The sequence below is a fragment of the Coloeus monedula genome (assembly GCF_965178545.1).
Source record: "Coloeus monedula genome assembly, chromosome: 2".
NCBI lineage: Eukaryota > Metazoa > Chordata > Aves > Passeriformes > Corvidae > Coloeus > Coloeus monedula.
In genome coordinates this window covers 13106666-13122942 of record NC_138782.1, presented here as the reverse complement: position 1 = coordinate 13122942, position 16277 = coordinate 13106666, and positions in this window count along the sequence as shown.

Here is a 16277-nt window from a genome sequence, read left to right as displayed (position 1 = left end):
GACAAACAAATTTCACCTCAGCATCTTTCAAATACAGCCAGTGTGTACTTTACTGAAATAGTACAGATTCATGATGCTTAGAAAGAACAAAATCCATGAACTACTCCCTTCCCAAGAGCAGGCTGAAATGTAAGTGCACTCAGCTGCCCTCTGTCTAGAATATTTGAAGCCAATGGGAACAGAGGCGCTGTGAGGTGTGAAGGGTCAGGTATCGCTGTTCCCTGGTAGCTGCTCTGAGGGGATTCAGCCGGGCCCAGCAGGACTCGGTTGTTCAGGCTCGGCTTGGTGCTGTCACGAGGCAGCTGCAGGTCTTTCCTCAGGGAGTTGCAGAGTGCCTCTGTCCTCAGGGCTCGGGGAAATCAGGGCGCTGAGACAGGAGAGGCAGCTGAGGGGTCCCTCCTGGGGAGCAAGTCCTGCTGGTGGGCACTGTCTCCCAGGGAGTGGGAGCTCTGCGGCCTCAGGAAGGTGCCGCTGGCTGTGGTACCTGTGGCACTTGGGAGCTGGCGCTGTGTGGGCAATTGTCAGGTTGAGCCAAGGAGCTGTGCCCAGCTGGGGGGGCTGGGAGAAAGCAAGGAGCCAGAGAGGAGGGAATTCTCTGAGCCAGTGCCAGTTTGTACCTCATGGAAGCCTGGCTGGGAGATGGGGCTGCAGGCCGCTCCATGGCGGGGTGCCTTGCCCGGGGCTGCAGCGCTCATGGCTGACCCTCTCCTTACAGTGACCCCGCAGACGGCCACTGGTGCCGAGCGCCGAGAGGAGCCGCTCCGTGGGAAGGGGCAGAAGGACGGAGCCTCTTTGGAGCCACAGCAGTCCTTGCTCGAGGCACTCTCCTTGCTCAGCAGCGATGACTGGTAAGAAAGGCCCCGTTCACTCTGTCTCCCTCTTAGCGTTAAGGTAGGTTAGGAGAGTATCTTGCTAGTGCCTCTGAGCCCCAACAGCCCAGAGGGCCGAGGGGCACCAGTGAAACCACTCCAGAGCAGAGAGAGGATAAAGATTGGAGAGCAGCCTTTTCTTGGCCTTGGTCTGCAACAGTGCTCCAGCTGCAGCAGGTCCGTGCTGTTTCCTCGCTTTGCCTGCTGCTCTGTGGGGCTGCAAAGGATATCTTGAGGGAAGAGAGAAAGCTGTGGGACAAGATGATTTGCTGGCTGAAGCCAGAAGCAGGATGGCAGCAGTTTGGAGTGTAGAGATTTGGGTGCCTCGGGGCCCAGTGGGGCTGAGTAAGATTTGTCTCTGGTCAGCAGTGGCAGGAGTCAGGGTCTGCCTGTGACCTTCTGCATGTGAGTCCCAGGAGCAGCTACAGGGAGCTCTTCTTTCTGAGAAATGCACTGAGTTGTGCTATAGAGTCACTCAGCCTGTCATTAGTCCTGAGGGGCTCATGGCAGAAGAGAAGGAAAAAGAAATAAAATCCTCTAGGAATCTTGCACTTTTGCAATTCAACTGTTTCCTTCTCACTGCTTCATATGGGCCTGAGATGTTTTGTCAATACTCACAATGTGTCCCAAACTTAAACAGAGACAGAAGGAGGCCTGTAGAGGCCCAGAGGTGATAACCCTACAAATGTTAGGTGATATTGGTTGTCTTTTTGATGTCTGGGTTATCATCTACTCACTGCTTCATTCACACTGGGATAAGGACTCCATTCACCCTGGGATAAGCATGAAAAATCTGCAGCGATGCATCTCCTTGTGCAGTCGCCTTTGCTCTGCCCTTTCTCTTCTTCTTTCTCTTCCCCATTTCTCTTTGGTGCCCTGTGAGGTGCAGAGAGCTTCTGCAGCTGTGGGGGGGTCCGGGTGACACTCAGGGATGCCCGTGGCGTCGGCCGCCAGCCCTGCGCTGCAGCCCCGATGCATCACGCGCCTTCCTGTAGCTCAGGTCCTGCACAAAGCAAGTGCTGAGAGAGGGAGTTGTTTGCACCTTGTAAATAACATGTTGCTGTTGTTTTAGGTAGGGGCTTTTGGGAAAAGCCAGACTTTCAGCTGTTCTTGCCCTGGTGTGGAATCTTCTGGGGCATCCTGCTGCTTTCCTGGGGAATGTTTGAGGTGGAGTGGAGTGGGTGACAGACAGGCCTAGATTGCATAGTTGATACTCAGCTACATAGTGCCAGTGCAGACTCTCACTGCTGAACTGCCTGCTGGGGCTGGCAAAGAAGGAAAATGCCCCAGACACAGCCCAGTGGGACTGTATCTCAGGGACAGGTACAGGGAGGTGACAAGAAACAGCAGCATGGCACAGTCTCACAGCTTCCAGGAAGCACTGACATAGGGACTTCATGTGCCAGAGACTTCAGAAAGGCTGTCTTGTTAAACAGCCACAAATGAAGACTCTGAAAGCCCTCTATTTGCCTCTTGGATTTGTGTATGCTTTTGACAGCCACAGCAACCTGTGGCAGCGAGTTCCACGATTTCATCAAGGACTGCTTGAAAAGCACCTCCCTTTGTTTGACTGAGCCGCCAGCCTGGTAAATTCAGAGGGTGCTGCCTAGTTCTTGGGTGGAGAGAAAGTCACTCTTTTTGGTACTTGCCTTTCAGGGAGCTGAAGGAGAAGGGACTCTTCAGCATCAAACACCTGGCTGAGTCCCACTCAGAAGTCCTTCTTTGTAGACTTCGTGAGGTTTGCTTGGCACTTACCAACGAGGTAAGAACCTTGTTCTGAATCGTCCTCTGTGCTTCATACACGGTGTGTAGAGTAGATATGTGCTTGTTCATCTCCCTGTGTGCTCAGGGACTGCCTTCATTTCTGTTTCTAGACCTTATCTTTCTCATGTCTGTCAGCTCTCTATAGGATCTGTGTGCACATGTAGCTCTATTTACTGGTAGGTCGGGCATCTGACACTCTCCTCTTGGAGCGAGCTGCCATTACAATGCAACGTGCAAATGCAGAAACGGAGACACTAATTCTGTTATTTGCTGCAGTCCAAATCTCTGCCCAAGCTGTAATTCAACACTGCCAATTAGTCTGTAGACTTGAGCCTGTGTTTTCTGTTTCCTGGCTGAGGGCTTCAACTGCTGCTGTTGCTTTTTCAAACAGGAGCAAATGACTCTTTTGTCTTTATGACTTGTGCCTTTATGGCTTGAGAGCAGCCCTTGCTTTAATTTGTTTCTTTGTTTTTTGAATGAAAGGGCCTAAAACCAAAGCAGTGGACATTCCAGAAGAGTTAAGTAGAACACTTTAAGTGAAAGAATATGTTTTAGGCCTGCAGGAAGCAGGCCTGAGGCCTAGCACAAATTGGTGCCAGAGTGAAGTGCCTTTCTGTGCTTGTGCTCTTCTGCTCTGCCTGTGCTTTTGTGTTCCCCTGGACACAGCGGGAAGTGTTGTCATTTCCTGGGACTTTTGTCTAAGGCAACTGGTTTTCTTTTCAAGGTGATTCTTATGTTTCCCCTCATGACTTCCCCAGGTGACCAACCTTCGCTCAAAGGTGTCTTACTCTGCAATCGTCACTCTTGGAGAGCTCTTTGTGACCTTGCAGAAGGACATGGACTCGGAGGTGGATGAGGTTGCTCGGGTCCTTCTCCAGATGGTGTGGAACTCCCCAGAGTTTGTTCAGAAAGCAGCCAGTCACACCCTGGGAGTCATGGTGGAGCATGTGACTCCTGCACGAGCAATGACTGCTCTCATGGACAGTGGAGTCCAGTAGGTTCTTCTTCTCTTAGTGATATTCTTCACCTTCTATTGTGTGTGCAGGAGAAGGGCTGAGAGAGAGAATGGGAATGGTGGGAGGGAAGGGTCCTGTACCCTGCATCTTCTGTGAACTCAGTGTCTTGATTCTCCAATCAACCTCACTTCTTTCCTCTTGTCACCTATTTCTGCCCTCGTGCAGCCCATTAGTTGACAGAATCACAGAGCTGTAGAATATGCTGAGTTGGAAGGGGCCCATCAGGATCATTGAGTCCAGCTCCTGGCCTTGCACAGAACAAACACGCCAAGGGTCACACCATGTGCCTGAGAGCGTTGTCCAAAGGCTTCCTGAACTCTCTCAGGCTTGGTGCTGTGACCACTGCCCTGGGGAGCCCGTTCCAGTGCCCAGCCACCCTCTGGGTGAAAAACTTTTTCCTGATATCCAACCTCAACCTCCCCTGACTCAGCTTGCTGCTGCTTCCTGGAGTTCTCCCAGTCTGTCCGAGTTGCCTAGATGTGGTGAATGGTGGGCAAGTGCAAGTGCCTGCAAAGGCTAAGGATAGAGCCCTGTGGTTTTGTGGGAAGAGGGACAATTGCAACTGCAGCTGTGAGCGCTCTTTGATATTTCACAGCCCTAACCACAGAGGCCTTGGGAAAAACCATGCATCCTCATTATGCCATTCACTTGAGAAGTAAGGAGGGTTCTTGCTGCGGCATGGAGCACATGGGGGAGAACGTGCTGGGTGTGGCACAGCCTGCACAGCAGGTGCAGCTCCTGCCAAGAGGAGTCTTGTAGGACTGTCCTGGCCTTAGAGCCCCACTTGCTATTCCAACTGATGTCTCATGTTAGCCTTGAGATGATGAATCACTGTACAGGCACCTTCACAGGCCGACTGCCATGGGACAGCTGAAGCAGGTGCTGCCTTAAGTGTTGGTGCTGGGCCTGATAGTCCCCAAGAGACACTGTCTAGAACAGGACAACCTGGCTAAACTGACTGCCACCCTTTCCTCAGCTTTGGAAAAGGGGCAAACGTTCAGAGGTATCTCTTGCCAAGCCTCACAGAAGAAACTGGCTGCATTGCTGGATATTCTGCAACTTCACGTCCCACAGCGTGTTTTCCCTGCATTTGTTTCTTTCCCAAGGTCTGCAGATTTGGGGGTAAATGGGTGGAAATATCCTCAATCCTGCTGCGGCTGTCTGTGTAGTGGCAGGCCCCTGATGGGTCAGCCTGGGTTGTCTTTAATTTCCCCCTTTCTCAGAGTGAATTTGGGGAAAGACATTGAGTACCAGATAGTGCAGGGAGACTGAATTCCTCGCTCTTGCTTGCAGGCAGTCCTTCTGTACAGTGCTAACTTTGTGTTTCTCTGCGGACAGAACCTTCTACAGGTGTCCCAAGTGTCAGGGAGAGCCCAGGCCTCCTTCCCCCAGCAATGACAGGGAGCATGCTCTGGCCAAGGCCTGCGCTGTGTCCCCCTGCTCCCTGTGCCCCAGTGTCCGCTCTCTTCTTCCCAGGAGCCGCCACGTCCAGGTGCGGAAGTGCGCGGCCCAACTCCTCCTGTCCTTGATGGAGAAAACTGGAGTCACGAAGCTCGCAGGAACGCCCAGGGCTGAGAGGCTGGCGCACGCGGCAGGGACGCTTGCTCAGGACTGTCACGAGGACACAAGGTAATGATCTTCATTTCACCTCCTAAAACAGGAAAACTGTTGGGTGTCTGGCTGTAAAGGGCAAAACCACAAAAGAGTGGAAGCTAAAGGAAATATTAAGTTCCCTCACTGTGTGGATGAGGTTCACAGAGTCCACAGAGTCACGGAATATGCTGAGTTGGAAGGGACCCATCAGGGTCATCGAGTCCAGCTCCTGCCCGTGGGCAGGGCCCCCCAAGGGTCACTCCATGTGCCCGAGAGCATTGTCCAAAGGCTTCTTGAGCTCTGTCAGCCTTGGTGCTGTGACCGCTGCCCTGGCTTGTCTGGGGAAATGACTGTGCTGGGGAACCTGAGGTTGTCCCGCAAGAGGGAGCATTGCCAACTTCCTGGGACTTGAATGATTCTTTCCTGAGATCAAAAGAGCCATCAGATGAGCCAGTCAAACAGTTTTGCTTGGCCTTAGGTGCACAAGACAAAGCCAAAATGTTGGCTAATGTTCATCACTGAAGGATCCCATACATCTATTTCTCAGTAACTTAAGACTTTCCTAGAAATATTCCAGGGGTCTTTAGCCAATGTATTCAGTCTTTCTAAACCTCTTCTGCAGATTCCTATAATGCTCTTATCTGTGGCTGAATGACCTCCAATTTGCTTCTTGAAGAGAACTGTGGTTTCCTAGTGGCAAAATCAACCCAAACCACCCCAAAAAATCCCCTTACTTTGAGGATTCAATTCCCATTAATAGCTGCCAAGAAGGCATGAGCAACTAGCTGTCCCTGTGCATACATATGGTATAGAATAATCAAAAGCAAGCATGAGGCATTTGGTCCTGGCTTCCCTGCCAGTTAAAGAAAGGCAAATTCCTGTGCAATGGCAGCAAGACACTGCTCATAAGCTGTGACTCAAAGCAGAGGTGTTTCGCTTGTTCCCTGGGATCCTTCGATGCCACAGAAGCGCACCCACAGTTTCAGAGTGAGATTGTATTTTTCTGTTGCCCCACGTTCTCCTCTTGCCTCTTGTGTTCAGCTGACAGCACTGTGCAGTGACAAGTGGAGGTAAATCTCTCTCTTTGCTGAGTAGGTAATGCCTTCTCATGCAGGTATGGCAGCTGCTGAGGTTAAGGTATCAGCTTATTCTGTTAACACTCCTCCTTTGATCGTTCATCTTTCCTTCCTTCCTTCTTTCTTTCTTTCTTTCTTTCTTTCTTTCTTTCTTGTTTTAGGCATTATGGACAGGAGATGGTGAAAATGATGCTGAATCACCCAAAATTTAAAAGGCTTTTGGAACAATCTCTTTCCACCCGTGACCTGGAAGATATTCTGACAAGAATGAAGAAGAAAGTAAGTGCTTGGTCGGAGAAATGTCTCCTTTGTGCAAGTATTGCCACTGCTGATATGCGATCAAACATACCTAATCTGACTTTATCTCATTCCTCTTCTGCCAAATCATTTTGCTCCTGGGAATGAACTGTTGATCCTCAACCTGTTCATCTGCAGAGCACAAAGGAACTGATAGTATTAGGGGAAACGTGGGGTATTGGATATTTTGAATATGGGCCACAAACAGGGAAGGGAAAGAGGAGAAAATGGGTTTACATTTAAGCATAACCCCCCACCCCACTATCCCTACTCTGCCCCCAGTGATGCAATTAAGTGAGAACAGTGCTTCTGGAGATAACAGAGTCTTTGCAAAAGACACAGGAAGCAGTAGTGCCAAGAAAATTTCCAAATATACAAAAGTCCAGTCCCAGTCAATCCCAATTCCTACAATTACTGTCTGTCTTCTGGGAATACTGCCCTGCTGTCATGCCCTGTGGAGCTGGAAGAAGCTTGGTGAATTCAGCAGCATCCAGTGGAAAATCATTTGTTTGCCTGGGGGTTTTTTAATTCTTTTTACCTACATTATAGAAGGGAGTGTGCCTTTGTGCAGCAACAGGGAGAGTGAGTGTGGAACCAAATCAACTTCCAACACAATGGGCCAACCTCCAAAGAGTCCAAATTTTTCTGCAGCTTCCTTTAAGAGCATTAGTTCCCTACCAGTTTGCATTATTCCCATTTATGCTCAAGAGGAATGAATTTGGGATTTTAGACTGCTGCTCAGTATGGTAGCAGCCATAACCTGCCTTGGGCTATTGAAAACAAAGAGTTGGCATCACTGAACCTCTGGCCTGTTTCCTTCTGTAAGTTTGGAAATGTTTGCCCAAGCCTTGGTAGCAGTGATCCTGCTTATAAGTGGTGTTTTAAACAGGTAATATCCTATTTTACATTCTAAAGATCCATGGGGTTTCTTTATGCCTTTGTAGGGGATGGAAACGCAGAAGGATGAACGCCCATCTGTCGAGAAGCCTGTGAAGAAGAGGAGCGATGGCTCGAAGAAGCCCCAGGCCACATTGCCTTCTAGTAAACGGTACTGAGCACTTTAGTTAGATGTGACAAAGCACGTGGCAAGCTTTACATGTCTCTTCCTCAGGAAAATCTTTCTGGTGGAGATGACCTGTGCCAGAGATTGTTTCCTTTCCCTACAAATGCTCTATCATAAAAAATGTCTCCTTCTGCATTACGCTGAACACAACTTCTCTGGAAGGCTTTCCACAAAAAATGGGCGACAAAAAGACACCCATTGGTTGCAGCTCAGAAGATCCAGTGCAGTGGCAAGGACAGTGCTGTGGAGGCTGTGAGAGGGCCATGTCTCCGCTGCCTCACTTGGGACAAGTAAATTCAAGCAGGGTTTTTTTCCTCTGAGAGCAGGCTTTTTCAGATGGGTGTTTTGATGAGAAGTCCCAGTCTAGAAGCAAGATGCCATTCCCCAAAATAGCACTTCCCATGCATGTGGTTTGGCCTTCCTGAGTCATGGTTTTCTTACCCTCAGACAGTACCAAGAGGAGTGGTAAGTAGCACGCCAGTTCCTGAGCAACTTTGGTCAACAGGTGTCTCAATGTGGACGTTTGGTCTTGACATTCCTGTCCTTCATACTGTTTGCTTGATGGACAGCATGTTTGGTTTATTTCCCCCTGTGCTGCAATCAGCATTTGAGACAGGAATTTGGTCCTTGCTGTCTCTTCCTGCCAGTGGGAGAGCTACTTGTACCTGTTGTCCACTGATAAAAGAGGGGAGTTATTTAGCTCTCTCATGCTCAGCGCTGGCAGGAGAGTGACCACATGCCTCAGTAGCATAGTCAGGATCTTCCCATGCTCATGGAAGGGACAGGCTGATCCAAGAGAGTTGTTCCCAGTGGGTTTGTTAAGCTGTGGATCTAGTCTCTAGGGAAGCAATCATGTGAGCGTAGTGCTGGGATGTCTGGCTTCTGTTTTTATCCCTGTTACGGATTTTCTGGATCCTTCAGATATGCCCCTATCCATCTGTTCAGATGCATCTGAGCTACTTTTCCAGATTGTCATGCCTGCTGTAGAGACGCTTCTCCAGAGGGATGAGTTTCCTTATTATAAGACACACACCTCCCTTATGATGAGGCATTTAAACTTGGAAGTAGCATCTCTCTTTCCTCACAAAGCAGTGCAACATGTGTACCTGGGAAGCTGTCTGGAGATAAGTGAGATGCATCTCATCCTTGGTTTTCCTGAGTAAGCACTGGTGAGAAAGTTGCTTGCAGATTGTCTCCTGTAATGATTGTCATGAGGTCTCCCGTTGTTTTTCAGGTCAGGATTTTCTAGCTTGAAATCACATCATTAGGAAACCTCCCCCAGATGTTCTGCTCACAATTAACTGAAGGTATGATCACCAACAGGTCCTCATTTGGTTTTATTCTCCAGGGTGAAGTCTACCTCTGATGGACGCCTCCTACGCCGCCCAAAAGCCCAGGTCACGTTACCTCCGGCTGTGGAAGAAACGGAGCCGCTCCAGAAGCTGTACAATCTCCTGGAAGCCAAGGAGTTTAAGACACGGATGGAAGGAGTGGCACTCCTCCTAGACCTGTGCAAAAGCAGCCCCCAGCTCGTCTCCACTAACACTGTCCAAGTATGTAGGGTGTCTTCATTGTTCCTTTCCTTTAGCTCCTTTCCCAAGCCTGTAGCAGGAAAGTTAATTCAGTGTGTCTTGGCACTACATCCTGGCTGTGTGGGACAGGCTGGTGCCTCTTCCCCTGAAATATTTAATTCAGGTCCACGCTTCAGGACAAGTGATTTCAGTCCAGATGTATTTGTCTGGCAGGTGCCCATTGATGCTGTTCATCAGATGAGGACAGAGTTTTCTGCTGGTGTAACTTCTGCTGTCTCCTACTCCCACTTGGGTTAAGTGAAGGGAATCCAGCCACTGAAAGCGTGGCAATTATTCTCTAGACAAAAAAAAAGGGGTTGGATGGGGAAGAGAAGTATCAGGCTGGGCTGGTTTAAACCAATTTTTTTTAAAAGGATACTTCTGTAAACTCCATCTTGTCTTGCACAGGCACAACTCTGGCTACTCGTTTCCATCGGCATCCCTATTCCTCTTGGTAAAGACGGTGCTCACCCTTCTTGGGGGGTCTTTTTTTCTCTTTGGAAAAGGAGGGAAATGGCTAGGCACAGATCTCTTCCTTCTCCTCCCAGCAGCTGCTTTTTCCCTTTGTCCAGAAAATGGTGCCTGATAATGTGGCTGTCAAGGGACTGAACCTGCTCTAATGAGAGCGGTACAGCACATTAAATTTCAGAAGTCTACCTGCTAGGTAGACAATGGGTCTGGATCCTGGAAGAGTTGATCAGAGCCCTGCACTTCTCCAGACACAGGTTCTGAGACAGATGGAACAAAACCTGGATCTCCTCCAGCCATAGTTTTGGCAAAATCATAACTGCCCTCAGAACTTGAGGCAACTGTGTAGAAAAAGGGGCATTGTAAATATCTGGTTCCATACTTCAAAAGCAAAGATACTGTTTTGCATCAATAAATGGGATTAATTTAATGACTGAAATGTGGAGAGAAACACCATAGGAACTATCCTGTCCCCACCCAAACCTCTTCAAAATATATGAAAATCTTTCAACCAGCATGAGGTTGCGCAACCATTCCAGAGAGTGGCCCACAGGGAAATTGTGCAAGCAAGTGCTGACCTGACAGGAAGGATCACTTTCATCTTTTACATTGCTGAGTGCTCACTTCTGCGTCCCTTCCTCAAACAAGGACATTTTAATCCAACTTTCATGTTGTTTGTTCTCTTCACAGATTTTTGATTATTTTGTCCCAAGACTTGGTGATACGCACAAGAAAGTGAAGCAGAAGGCGCTGGACGTGCTGGCTGAAATCATAGGCGTCCTGAAAGATGGCTTAAACCCGGTGATCATCTGTTTGGTTGAAGGAATAACAAACAACCTAAACTCAAAGGACCCCGGGGTTTATGCCGCAGCTGTGAAAGCGCTGGAAGAATCCATGGCTCACTTAGGTAAGGCTGAGCCCTGGCATGGACTCTCCTCAAGTGTGTCTCTGCCTCTGCGAGTCAAGAGAACGCTGAGTGCCTTGACAGCTGTTGTTGTCTGTGGAAACCTCCAGCTGACACCCACCAGAAGCTGTGCAGGTGCAGTCCTTACGCACCAGTCCCCCAACAGGCTTGAATGTGCATCCGCATTTCCCAAAAGTCCCAGGAGCCCTTGGCTCTGTGCTGCTTGTCTGAAGAGGAAGTGCTGGACTACAGCTTTGCTGGAATTCAGGGCCAAAGGGATTTTTGGAGTTTGCCTGGGCCCCATTTGACTTCCCAAATGAATAGCTTTGCTGTTGGCATGAAGGGACACTGGCGCATCAGAACCTCTGCAGAGCAGCCTCCTGGAAGGCTCCACATCATAGGCATTAGCTTCTTTAGGACAGCAGGATCACTTCTTTACTGCATGCTTGCATGAAGATCATTTGGGACCTCCTTTTTGTATCTCATGCAGGAAAGGAGCTCTTAATAATACCCTGCTACTGAAACCCACCCTGGGGTGTAGCTCTGCAGTGGTTCCCAATGAAGCAGATTGCCTGCTTTGTCACTGCCAGCCCTGTGACCCTGTGAGGGACCAAACTTCATCCCACACATGTTCTGTCTCCAGGAAAAGCTTGCCTTGGCTTATTAGAGTGGCAGGACTGGAGGCTTGCAGGCCAATGCAGGCAACAGCAAATTCAAACAAGACCCCCAAAACCGCAACAGATAGGCACAAGGAAAACTAAAATACATACGCCAGTCAAGTATTGGGAAATCTTCCAGTCTCTCTGCCAAGATCTGATTTCACAGCTGTTACAGAAACCCACAGGCTACTGAGGCACTGAGCAGTAATAGCTCTTGTATGAGTAACTTGGAGTCTTGTCCCTAGATCCACACAGGTAACCTGACAATTTAAAAACAGCTTATCCTTCAGGTGGCAATGGAGGTGTGCATTTTGGAGCCTTCTCACCCTTTTCCATAGGGGAGAGAGAAGATCACTTCTGCAAAGCTCTGGGATGCAAAACCTTTTCACTGCTTACGTGTGATTGAACTCTTGAGGTCCCTGATGTGAAATGTTTAACATAGCTCCTGGTACAGCAGACAACTTTGGATTTAAAATGTGAAAGGAGAGCTTTTCTTTTGGAATTTAAAATCCTCCCAAGTAGGCTGGAAGGAAAGAAGAAAAGGATTCAAAAATCAGCAGGAATTTCCTTTCTTTTACAAAATGTAGTTGCCCCTGCCCCTTCCCTCCCCACTGTCCTTTCTCTTATGACCTCAGAAGAGAGAGCAGAAATGTGTGTTTCCCTTGTAGATAAAGTATCCCTGCTGAAAGAGTTCAGCCACCGAAGGAGTGAACTGAAGGGCCAAGCTCTGCTGGATGTCACGGAGCATCTCTCAGGTATGGCCTCCCCTTCTAAGGCAAGAGGTCTTCTGAGGCAGAGTTTACAGGGAATGCCAGTGAATAGACACTAGAGTGGCTCCTCCAAATCAGGAGGTGCTGAGCTTGTCCCTCCTGCCCAATAGCCATGGAAGGTGTATTGGGCAGGTTTTCCCTGGCTGCTGCAGAGGTGTGCAGCACCTGAGATGGGGGCGGCGCTCGGCCTCAGGGCTGAGCTCTCACTGGGGCATCTCAGAAGCTGCCTCCAGGAAAGGGAGGGGCTAAAAGTTCCCAAGCTGGCTCCTCTCTTGGAAGCTCCGGGACAGCTCTGATCCTTTAGGGAAAATGGTGGCAAATGCTGTTTCAGGGGACGGGTTTGTTTTGTCCTCACAGAATTCTTGCTTTGCTCTTGGAAAGTTTTGAGGCGGAAGCCTGCAGTGCCTGGGGGTCACAGCTTAGGCCAAAACTCAGCACACATGTTAGAGGCACGGATTTTGTGCAAGGCAGCCTTTGGGGGCAGAGGGGCAGAAGCAGAGTGCTGAGGCTCCCTGCCTGTGCTGGGGAAGTGCCATTGGACTGAGCACTTCAGGGTGTGCAGTCAGGGTCTTCCTATGTCAGCGCTGCCCAAAATGCTCCAAATGCAGCTGATAATTGATTGCTCAGAGGAGCTTGCTATGTCAGCAATAGCCAAGGGATGGGAAAATGATAATCTCAATATATGCTAGAGAAGACAGTGTATAGCCTTGCTTTATTTATAGCCTTGCTTTAGCTGGGGCTAAATCCACTGCTAATTACGCCAGCATCTTTAAATGCAAGGTTTAATACACCTTGTGTCTTCATTCTGAATCTCAAAAGGGCACCTTCCGCGATTGGGAGTGTCAAAGGCCCTTTAAAGAGCATTTGAATAAAGTAGATCTCCAGGAATAGGGAATTTAGTTTTGCAGCTATTTTAATCTCTTTTTCAAATAAAGGAATTAAACATGAATTAGGACTTCTTTAGAAAGAGCAGATGTTCCCTCTGAGATTTAGTGGGAACAGACGGCTCTTTCTCTGCGCAAGTTGCGTAGTGACCGTTGTCTTTAATTGCATGTAAGCTCAAATGAACTCCCATTTTAAAATGGATCCCGTAAGCCTTTTCCTGCTTAGCAGAATTGGTTTGAGGTACTTTCAGGAGGTGTTTAAATGTTGATGACTGCTGGTGGATTAACAGCATAGAGAAAATGAAGTCTCTTCCACCACAGAATAATAAATGGCGACTACATAACATTTTGCCTGGTCAGAAAATAAGAATGGTCCCCAGACCATATCAGGTTTTGGTCTCTCAGCCAAATCTGCCATGCAAGGAGCCTGTTGGTAGGAAATTTTTGTCTGTGTTTGATACAGTTCAGTTCAGAAAATGAGCAGAGAGCAGGCTTCGGAGACAGCGGGAGAGAACACTTGTGTTTTGGTTACATTTCCGTCCCCTCTGTAGCATTTTTCTCTCTCTATTCCACTATTTCAGCACACATTGTAAGAAAACAATTAACATTGTGAGGGGAAATGCCATTAAAGTTTGGAGATGCTCCAATGCCATGGCAATGGGGTCTGGCCAATTACCTAAGACACCCTGAGGTTTGAAACAGCTGTTTGTTAGAAGCCACAAAAGCCTTCTGCCAAAGACACCGGCTAGTCACTGATGTTTCAAATCCAGCTGTCAAGCAACAGCCATCTCTGGTGCTGGAGTTTCCAAGTGTGGTCTAATACTGCCCTTTGCCGTGTGCCACCAAGCAAAGGGAAGAGCCAGATTAGACTTGTGGCACTTGACATCAAAGGTCACAAAAAGGGAATCATCCCTTTTATTAGAAATCTTTCAACTGCCTCTCTATGGTGCATTTCAAAATCTTTGGCGTGGGTTTAGACAACTTCTAAATGGAAATAAACAGCAATTTGACATTTCAGTCTCTGTTCATGCAGAAACAGATTGTGGAATGATTTAGTAAAGGTGTGAAGTCTGCCACAGGTACAAGGCTCGGATCTGGAGAAATTAGTCCTGAGGGCTTGGTGGTTCTGTTTTGGGGATGTTCAGCTGCTTTGCCCATTCCTGGATCATGGGGCTCTCACTGTTATTTCACTGATCTTAGCCAGAGAGACTCCCAAAATCACAACTAGAGGTAGATCCTTGTTTGCATTAAGGCTGCTGGTTAAGAAGTTTGTGTCTCTCTTCCGGCAGCGCTTGTGGGATGGGTTTATCCCAGGAGCCCCGAAGTCGTCCAGCGCTACGCCCTGCCCGTGCTCTGGTCCTTCCTGGGGAACAAGGCGCTGCCTGTCCGAAGCGCCAATGTCCGCACTGTGGTCACCAAGCTTGCCTGCGCCCTCTACAAGGTGATGGGCGCCAAGCTGAGGAAGCACGCTGCCAGCCAGCCTCCGCATGTGCGGGAAAACCTCTCCGACATTTTGGGCTGGTGAAGGCTCGATGACCTGCAGAGAGATGGCAAAGTGCTGAGCTGGACACCTCCGGACGTGACTTCTTAGCTGTGCCAAAAATGACAGAACGCAAAGGAAGGGTGTGCACCTGCCCCCGCTCTCTCCACCCCCCTTCCTAGTCGTGGCATGGGGTGCCTGAAGCAACTTCCGACTGAGGACAAGGTGAAGGCTGAGCATGGCTCAGCCTCACAAAGAGGTAAGGCGGGAGCTGGGCCGCTCTCTGGCGGGAGGAAGGCTCTTGTGCCAGCCTAGAGAGCCTGGGCACATTGCCAGGGAACAGTTCTGCCCTGCATGTGCCCCCTGCAATGAGCTGTGCTGCTCCCAGTGCCCCGTGTAGCTGTAGGGCTGCTCAGCTGTGGGGCCGCGAGAGGAGCAGGAGGGTGCGTGTGCAGCTGAGCCATTCCTGGAAAGCACAGGCCTCTGGGCTCCCTGCTGTCCCAGGGCAGCCCAGAGGCCAGGCTGCTCCTGTGCTGGCTCTGTGCAAGTGGGTCAGGGTGTCCCCCTGGCCTGCCTCAAGTGGCTGCTGGCAGGAGCATGTTTCCCTGTGCAGCTCTTTAGAAGTTTCCAGGGAATCTCTCCAATGAAATACTGTAGCTTCAGATGCTTTATGTTGTCATTGTGGCCTCTGTTATATTTTGTGTCTCCACTTTGCAGGCGTGACTGGCTACAGTCTTATCAAGAAGTTTTCCTTGGACATTTCCTGTGTTCCGTAACCGACAAAGCCCTTGCCTCCTGTCCAGAAGAGCTCTCTTTCCTCGAGCTCAGGAAGAGGGTTCTGCCTGTCTGAAGAAAGTTTGAAGATTTGGATTTCTACGTTAGGCTTTGTAGTTACAGATGTACATATGTTCTGACATGTAGATGTAGGTTTGAATAAATGTGTTGTCATTTTATCTTTTAAATTTTGAAAATAGATTTTCCACAGTATATCTTTTATTTTGAGGTGTTTTCTTTGTTTGTTTTAAATAAAATAATTTTTTAAAAAACCAAGCCGAGAATGTGAGACCTGCTAGCCTAGAGGTTGTCAGAGTGCAGCTGACTCAACGTGCCACTGTCTCACGGTATTCTTTCCTCACAGCGCCTCTCCTCTTCCTCTTTTGCCATGTTTTCTTCATGTCATTTGTGCTGCTGTTTGTTATTTAGCATGACAATGGGGCCACCTATTACCATGTTTGGGGGACAATGGACCCAGAAGATCCTGTGTAGTCTACAGTTTTCTGCCTCAATGTGTTCTGTGCTCACAAAAGGCCTGAGCAAAGCAACAAAGAGAATGTGCCCAAATCCTGAAGCTTTGCTCCTTTGCAATGTCAGACAGATCTGGCTCAGAGGTGTCTTCAATCACAATTCCATAGGTAAGAAGAGGACGTGTATTTCACTGGGAAAAGAGGCACTGCTTTGGAAAAGGCATCTGTATGTATATTTACCCAGGACAGCAGTCCAACGGCGTTGTTTGCAACTTGTTTGCAGAAGCATGAGCGGACTGTGAGGTTATTGAACAGGTGACAAGGGTTCCTCAAATCTGTACCCTAGCCTGGGTGCCATTCAGCCCAGAGTTATGGGATAGTGGCGTAGTACATCCCACACACATTCTACCTCCAAGAAAAGCTTGGCTTGGCTTAATCGAGTGAAATAAAGAGAAGAGCAATGAAATGGACATTGAAACTCGTCACTTTAGAGTGATTCTCCTGCTTTCCAATGTCAGCCCTGTACCTCATGCTCCCAAGGCTTGTTACGAACGAGTGTTTGAGATTGCTTAAAAATTCACTGTCAAGGTTATCAGTAAAACCAGATTGAATATGTCCT